General features: G+C 46.9%; 1 pseudogene across 1 annotated transcript; it reads right to left on the bottom strand.

Moving 5' to 3' along the window:
- Positions 1-4,474: 4,474 nt before the first annotated feature.
- On the bottom strand, positions 4,475-5,167 carry LOC308425592 (large ribosomal subunit protein uL13-like; annotated as a pseudogene). Its single transcript has one exon. The product of its transcript is annotated as a large ribosomal subunit protein uL13-like (transcript).
- Positions 5,168-7,200: the final 2,033 nt, after the last annotated feature.

A 7,200-nucleotide genomic window follows, 5' to 3' on the forward strand; every position in this document is an offset into this window, starting at 1 on the left:
TGATGTCAACTTGGCATGATCTAGAATCACCTAGGTAGCAAGCCTGTGTGTATGCCTGTAAGGATCACCTAGGCTTACCTGGGTTACCTAGGATAACTGCCAGACTGCATAAACGGAGCTGAGCACCAGCTTTCCTATCTCTGCTCCCTGACGGCAGATGGAACTGCTGTCTTCAGCACCCACCACCCTGCTTTCCCACCTGAGCTGGGAGACAAAATAAACCCTTTCTCTCAAAAGTTGCTTTTTGTCAGGGTATTTTATCGCAGAGACAGGAGAGTTAACTAAGACAGTAACTATAATCAGAAAGTCAGTTGATAAACAGGGTTGTCAAGGATGTGGACGAATCAGAGCCCTCATTCGTAGCTGGTGGAAATGCAAGATGGTGGAACAGCTTTGGAAAGCAGCTAAACATCAAGTGTCTATCTGATCCAGCTATCTTCCTCCTAGGCATAAACTCGAGTAATGAAAATACATGCCTACCCAAAAAACATGCACAAATATTCATAATAGATTACAGTATCCAAAATCTCAAAAGAAACAGCCTAAAATGTCCACCAGCAGACAAATGGATAAACAAAATGTAGTCTCTCTATGCAGCAAAGTATTATTCCATTCACAGAAGGGGATGAAGTCCTGAACCTGCCACAGTTTGGATGAACTTAAATGAGGATTAGGAGAAGAAGCTGGCCACAATCCACATGCCGTACAGAGTTGGAAGGTTGGTTAGGGCTGAGGGAGGCGTGCAGGAGGTGCTAAAGGTGTTCTTCAGAGGCGATGAAAACATCCTGACATTCTGTGTGGCGATTGCCGGACAACACTGCAAAAAGACTGAGAAGCTCTGAACTGTGCGCTGTAACTGGACAAAGTATGTGGTGTTGGGTCGTCTTGATGAAGCAGTTGGAAAAGAAGGAGTGGGGGCCAATGAAAACGTGGCCATTTATGTCTGTTAAACAAAAGGTGAGGGGTGGGGGAAGAGATAAGAAAAAGAAAAATGTGGATTGAGGCGTTTTCTTCTCTGCTTCTGTCTATGGGACTCCTCTACTGTGCGATGCAGGGGAAGAGCCGCTTAGCTGACAGAGCTTCCCGGCTTCTGGGAAGCAATAGAGGACAAAACCCAAATTGGTACCCTGGTTTGTATTCCGGTCTCTACTGAGGTTGCATATCACTGAAAGTCTGGTTTTTGAGTTGTTGAATCAAGTCCATTTTTAAGTACTTTTCCCAAGCTGAGGGTCTAATTCGGGACAGTGATCTATATGCATCAGGGCGGCTTCCGGTCATGCGCACTCTCTTGAAGGCTCAGCCACAGACTTCTGGTCAGCTCTCTGACTTTTCACTCACACATCTTTGTAACTAAACCAGTATGGCATTTGGAACATGTGCAGATATTGATCTTCAGTGACTTGGGCCAGAATCTGCCACTTCTGTGGGCAAGCACCTCTTTTGCCAGCAAGGTCCTAATTGCTTTCGACGGAGCTGACATTCTCGGCGTGGGCAGGCGATCATTTATTTGGTTGCTCTGACTTAGAAGGGCGAAAAATGCTCTCAGATACAGAAATGCGGGACCCCGCTGGGGAGACTCGCCGGCCTAAAACTTGTTACTGGGGAAATTGTGTGTGAGTCTCTTCTGCTATTTGACCTGCTTTCCCAGATGCCACAGAAAAGCATGTTCTCCATGGCCTGTGGTGGAAGGGAGGGGACCGGGCCAGGAAGTAGGGGGCAGGTGACAGGTGTGGGTAGACAAGACAAACAGCACACATGGAAGTCGCCATTTATTAACAAATATAAGTTCCAGAAGGACAGTACAACAGAACAAGACAAACCAAGTACAGCTCTTGGGAGGCCATAGTCTGAAACATTGGTAAAGTGGATGCAGTTAACAACTTGCTGATGAAGATGCCTGGCTGTTGGCTTAGTCGGGCACATCCTCTGGTGCCAGTTGCTTAGGTTCTGGTGCCTCCCGAGGATGGAGAGGGATGGGCCTGGGGAGGAGGGGTCATGGGTAATGTCAGAGATTGGCTCCTGAGGCAAACGCGAGCAGCAGATACACAGTGAAGCTTCCGTACGCGTATCGGCTTTATCTTCTTACCTTTTCACTGTCCGTCTCTTGGGTCCCATGTTATAGACGCGTCATGTGCTCATCCCCCCAAGTGTGACCCACTGTGTACAACGGGCACCACAGAGGACGGAGGAAGGAGAAATGAACTGGGGTAGTGACCGTAGGCCTGTCAGAGGGTAAGAACAGAGTCGGAAGGAAGAGAAATTGGCCAGAAATTTGGGGATAGAAGGTAATCGGGGAAGAGGGACCCCAGACCCAGGAGACTGGCCAGAGGCTCAGGGACAAGGGGTCCGACAGTCGGCAGGACACATCGCCATCTGCTGCCTGCCGCGGGGTCTGGACAGAATTGTACTTCCATTTCTCCAGATGCTGTTATTGTTGCTTGTGCTCTGGAATCCTGTGAGGTGCAGGAGAGAGGGGGTGGGCTGAAGCCCAGGGGAAGCTCAACAGTAACACACAACTGGGTTGCAAGCAGATGAGCACAGAGTCTGATATTAAGGGAAACAAGGTATTTCTTTAAACAACAAGAGAAAGAGAAACCAAAGTCAAAAGAGAACTTTAAAAAGGATAGATTTTGAGTATAAGGAGCAGGTGCAGGTTTAGAGGGACCCGGAGCTTCAAAATCTTCCTGGAGGAAGACCGTGCAGTCATGGAAACAAAACTAGAAAGATGCTGGTGGCGGCCCCACGCAGGCTCTGCCCAAGCTCGCCTACCATGCTCCTGGTTCTATGGCACCCCCAGTTCATACTCATGGATGCTCCAGGACAATCGGTAGGAGGGGTAGGAGGGTCCTTTGCCTGCTTCCTGGTGGGCACCTCAGCCTGGACAGTGTCCTTCCCTGTGACACTTTGCCTCCTTAACAGCCACTCCCTCTGGACTCCAAATACCAAAGACTTGCCATGTGGCTGGCTACTTTCACGTCTTCACAGACCTTCCTCTTCTCCCATCCTGAGAACTGTCACTGCCTAGGATTGTGCTCACCTTGAAATTTTTAACCCTTTCATCACAGGCCTTTCTTCCGGCTGTTCTGAATGTCTGTTATCCCCCGCTCCCTGGCCAGGTCCTGCAGCGGAGGGCTTGGTCCCAGTCTAGGTGGGCGAGGTTGGGTAGCAGTGTTACCTTTTCCGCATAGCTTCAGGTGAATGGAGGAGGATGGGCGTGTCACCGCACAGATTGTAAGTATTGTGATAGAAGCTTCGTTTGGCCTGGGGTAATAGGCATTTAGCTGAAGGCTGTGAAAAGGTCTGCTGTGCTCAGTTAGCGAGGTACCTGGGGTCTGATCTGAGCCGAAGCAGAGACTTCCGATTAACCTGGAGACAGCTGCCTTAAACGGCTAAGGAGTAAGAATTAAATAATTCTTAATTAATTAATATTTTCCTCCCATTAAAATAGCATTTTAAAAAGAATTTTAAGAAGACTTGCTAAAATTCGAAAACACCACAAGAAGAAAACACTATTAATGTCTATGGTAATATAATTTATAATAAAACTCTTATTTTTGAGACCCTTACGATTCAGGTTAGACTGGTCTTTAAGGCAGGACTCTTCTGCCTCAGCTCTCCGGTGCTACACGTGTGACCACAACTGCTTAATGGTGCTTTTGAATGTCAGGGAGTGCATGCCTGCTCAAGGATGTGTTTGAGGGTGAACCAGAGTAATTTAAAACCCAATTACCCTTAGCAAGGCAGGGTGTGGAGTCTTAGGGAACATTGCAATGTAAGGTCTTCTGGCATACACTCTGTAAATGCTACTTTCACCCCGTTTTCCTCTTTACAATATGTCTTGAAATCACTTCGTGTCAGTAAACATAGATGCTTACTGTTATGTTTAAGGAACACACACTACTTATCCAAATATACTTGTTTTAACTAATTCTATATTGACATAGTTATAGGGTTTTTAATTTTTTGAGAATAATAAAATTTTTACAAGGAAGTTTGAGTTGAATGTTACCACTTCATGAGCTGGAATTTCATAAGAAGAATGAATATCCAGACAACCAAATATTTTTTTTTCTCTAAGGTCTTTGGCTTCTTTGGTGTTTGTCTCTTGGCTCCAGGGACTTTAATATGACCTCGTGAAGCTTACCTAGCCACTCTCCTTATGGGCACACATAGAGAAAAATTAGCGGATTCTTCATTTATTAGCACGCAGAACCCTCCAGAAAAATATTGTTTTGTGGTCTGTTGGGAAACAGCCAAGGCAGCGCCTGTTCGCGGTCAGCGTCTTCAGTGTGCACAGCTGAGTCCCAGCCCAGGTGTGTGGGCCTCATTTTCAGAGCTGTGAATACGGTATTGGGACAGGAGGGTGGGGCAGCCCTGCTGTTCACTTGGAACAATGAAGGCAAAGTCATTCCATGGTTATCACTTTAATAAAATTCAAGCAGGTGGTGAGCTCTCGGCTGTCTAAACGTACCCTCTACCCACAGGAGCTGTGACCAAGGAATCTATGGTCCACACTTGCCTGGTCAGCGGTGGACTTAGGGCAGGCATGAGGCACAGTCTTTATTGGGTTCACACCAAGAAGTCCATTGGTCTTGAGGACTTCTGTGAACTTGGCAGATTTTCTTTTCCATTTTCTTTTTGGCCTGTTTCCGTAGCCTCAAGAGCTGCTTCTTCCGATAGTGGGTCTTGGCCTTTTCCTTCCTCCAGAGTGGCGGTCACTCCCTGGTACTTCTCGTCCGACCTCATGATCCAGACGCCCCAGGTAAGCAAACTTTCTGGTAGGCTTCAGTCACACAACCTTGAGGGCGGCAGGGACCACCATCTGCTTTTTCTTATCGTAGGGCGGAGGGATCCCATCCAACACCTTAGGGCGTTCCAGGGCAGCCTGGCCTCTCTTGGTCTTGAGGGCAGCATGCCTCGCACAGTGCGCCAAAAAATAAGGCTCGGGACTCGGCAGTGGTAGGGACTTCGAGGGGGGTTGGTGTTCATCCGCCTTCGGAAAAGGCCAGATTCTTTAGCTTTTTCTGTAGAAATTTCCAGAAATGTTGATACCTTCACAGTGTACAACCATTACCTTCCGGTCCAGCAGTTCCTGCTTGGCCACGATGGCCGTCAGGCTCAGAAGATGGCTTCAGCCATCCAGTACTAGAACCTGCTCCTCCGCCATCTTCTGCGGCTGCCTGGGAAAGCTCGGATCCTTCTTAGTAATTAAATGTCATCTACAATACAGCCACAACTGATATTACTGACAATTATATATAAAAAAGTTGACTCGAGAGCTCATCAGCAGGTAAGGTAAAAATAAATAAAGAAATAAAATAAATACTGTTGTTTAATTTAGTGCCATACTCTTTTTTTTTTTTTTTTGAGACTCACTATGTAGTTTGCCTCAAAACTCATAATCCTGCCTCAGATCCTAAATACTGGGATTATGGTCACATGCTGCCACGCTTGCCTAGGTACCAGTATTTTTAACCCTTACATTACTCTACTGGTGCTTGAGTGATATTTTCAATTCATTCATTCATTTTAAAACTACTAACTACACATTTATTCTGGTCAGTTTAAAAATCACATATAGTGAAACCTTGTTTATGTAATACCCCAGTGGCTCATGAAGAACTTTGTACTCTGACAGTTGGTTCGAATACTCAACTCTAATAGAATCTGCCAAGAGTTCTCTCGCCGATTCTACTCTACTGTATGGTTGTATGGTGTGGCAGCTTCCCGCCACCTTCACAGTACAGCAGAGCCCGGCCGTCTTCCTATGTGGGAATCCTGAAGAGCACTCTTTGAAGGATGCCGTCTAGATCCAGACAAGCAGAAAGAAACAGAGCTGGATGAGGTGTAACTGCTGTGCTATCACACAGCACGCGCAGAGGTGCGCATGCAGAGGTGTGTGTGTGTAGAAGTGCGCCGCAGAGGTGTGCATACACCCAGTGGACTGCTTCCTAGTCCGTTCAAAGCATGATAATGGGCATATTGGTTAAATATGTGTAAGAACTAATTTAGGAGAGAGAACTAAAGATGACCAAGCTTGCTGTTTTATGTATGTGCAGAGGGTCCATGCATGCTCTCTGTTTGGTGGTTTAGATGCCAATCTTCTAAGAGCAGAAACAGAGCTGTCTCTGACTCTGTCTCTGTTGCCTGCCTTTGGATCCCTTTTTTCCTGGGAGGGCCTTGGAGGAGAAGCCGGGGGGGGGGGGACTGTGATTGGGATGTAAAGTTTATTGATTAGTTAATTAAGAAAACCGTTGCTGTTTCTCAGCAAAGCTCCTGGTGGGGGCGATGCTTTGGGGGATAATATGATGAACCCTTGTGTTGGAAACTTAGTCCCCCACTCCAAGTTAGATGCTGCTAGTATTTGGAGGTAGAGCCTTTGGGCAGTAAATGGGATTGGATAAAGCCATCACCATAGCGACATTAGTTGCCATACAAGAAGAAAAATACCTGAACTCACATGCTTGCTCTGTCTTGTCATGTGCCACCCTGTCCCCATGTCAGTTGGAAGTCTGATCGTACCATGATGGCCTTTCTGCTCTGGGTCTCAAATAATTGGAATCTAGTTGTGAGCAGGGCTTTGTGTGCTTCCAAAATTGGGGTCCTTGTGGTTGTGGGAGTGAGCCTTTATTCCCGATGATATGCAGAGGTCACTGTCAGTGTCTGCAGCTGCTCTCAGACCTCAGCTGTATGACCCTCCAGAGGCAGCTCACACTAAGGTCCTCTGCTCTCTACCCGGTCAGCACGACAAATATCTGTGGCTGCCTCCCCTCCCTTTTAAGAACTTTTTGTGATTAGTCTGGGCCCACTTGAGACACTCTCCCTTTTGACAAACTCAAACCCCACTGATTAGTGACCTAATTACATCTGCGAGATCCCTTGTGCTGTCTACCGAAAGCATAGAAACAAAGCCCCTGCCTACCACACTCACAGGTCTTGCCTGCACCGAAGAGAAACAAGTTACACAGGGCGTGTTTATCACCCCTAGCAATTCTCAGTGTCTTAGGATTCGGCCTACCACATGAGATAAACAAAACCATGTTTTCATTATGGCCTTGCAATGGGTTCATAAACCAGAATTCACACTTGGATGAGTGTTCTAACAATGGCAGACCTTTGAACAGCAGGAGAAGGAGTGTGGCCAACTCCTTGGTTAAAAGTCCCACTCAGGAGAAAAATGCAGGAGGGGCAACATTGCAT

The sequence above is a fragment of the Micromys minutus genome, assembly GCF_963924665.1.
Source record: "Micromys minutus genome assembly, chromosome: 1".
In the NCBI taxonomy this organism is placed as follows: Eukaryota; Metazoa; Chordata; class Mammalia; order Rodentia; family Muridae; genus Micromys; species Micromys minutus.